The following is a 1,543-nucleotide window of genomic DNA, read 5'->3' on the forward strand; positions in this document are numbered from 1 at the left end:
TCCATGCTTCGATTCGTCTCTCCTTGTAACCTATCAAACATGAAACATTCCTCTATTGTGTTTTCCTCTTTGCCACTAATGTCGCATAGAGGTATACACTCGTCAACAATGTCTGCCATATAGCATTCATCGCCAACTAGAGGATCCGTCAATCCTGAAAAGACATTTAACCGCAACCGACGTTTACCAAAAGTCATGTCGACCGTGCCCGACTTGCAATTAATTTGGGCATTCGATGTTGCCAAAAATGGTCGACCGAGGATCACCGTGTGATGATGCGTGTGTAGTGTAATATATTTTTGATGTATATTTAAACCCTTTTTACACTTTTAGCCAAGTTTTAAATTTATAAAAACACGATATTCACTAACACTAAACACACATATGGGCAAGTGCACCCATCGTGGACGTAGTATAGTGTTGGTAAGATACCGAGGTCGTCCAAGGACACAAGAGCTTTTAATACCGGTTTATCCTCAACGTCTAATCAAATAAAAAAGTAAGAAAAATGTTTTTAAACTAAGAAACTAAAAACTAACTAAATGCTGAAAAATAAAAATAAAATAAAACAGATAGACAAGATGAATCACTTGGATCCGACACATGTATTAGTATAACCTTTGATTATTTTCGCACTTTTGCACTTGTTTAAGAGATTATCTTAGTTATTGTAGTAGGCCCCTCTTTTGAAGGCGACGTTACCCTCAACCCAGTAGTTTGAGTCAGCAAGGATACAATCCTAAAGGGTCGGATTATTGAAAGATAATGAATTAAGTTATGAATGCAAATTGTGGTAGGCCCCGCTTTCGGCGGTGACGTTACCCTCGACTAAGTAGTCTGAGTCAGCAGAGATACAGTCCTAAATAGCCGGGTTATAGTATTAATAGTAGTTAACTTATGAGGGGGTCAAAGAGTTTGGATCCCCGCCATCCAATACCTATGGGCATTGAAGGAGATCCTACTAAATTTGACCCAGGTCCCAAGCAGGACCTCTAAACGCTGAACAAGGGCAAGACCCTTACCAAACCATTCTCTTAACCCCCGACCAGGTAGCCAACATACCTCCATAGACCGTGGAGATATGAATGGTGAAAATCTTTTATTTTATATAGACAGTAAAATAATGCCAAGACACCACGGACAAACGATAAGGAAAGATCACCTTCAACATAAGTAACTAGTTATTAACGTCATTAATACAAAACCAAATAAAAAGTGCAAAAGATTGAAAATAAAAAGTATTATACTAAACACTTGTCTTCACCAAGTGATGTAAGAGACTTAGGCAAACATGGCCTTGATTGTCAAGAACTCTTACGATCAATCTTGGATCTCGAGACGACTCACACACTCTACGATGGACAATGGATGATGGTGGTGGATGATGGTGTTATGGTGGTGGTGGGTGGTGGATGAAGTGTGAGAGAGGTGGTGTGCCAAGGGATGAGTTGAAATGAAACCAAGCACTCCTATTTATAGGCTGAACAGAAGGCTGGGCACGGCCCCGTGTCCACTGGACACGCCCCCGTGCCCGTCTGACACT

The sequence above is a fragment of the Helianthus annuus genome, chromosome 11, assembly GCF_002127325.2.
Source record: "Helianthus annuus cultivar XRQ/B chromosome 11, HanXRQr2.0-SUNRISE, whole genome shotgun sequence".
Classification (NCBI taxonomy): domain Eukaryota; kingdom Viridiplantae; phylum Streptophyta; class Magnoliopsida; order Asterales; family Asteraceae; genus Helianthus; species Helianthus annuus.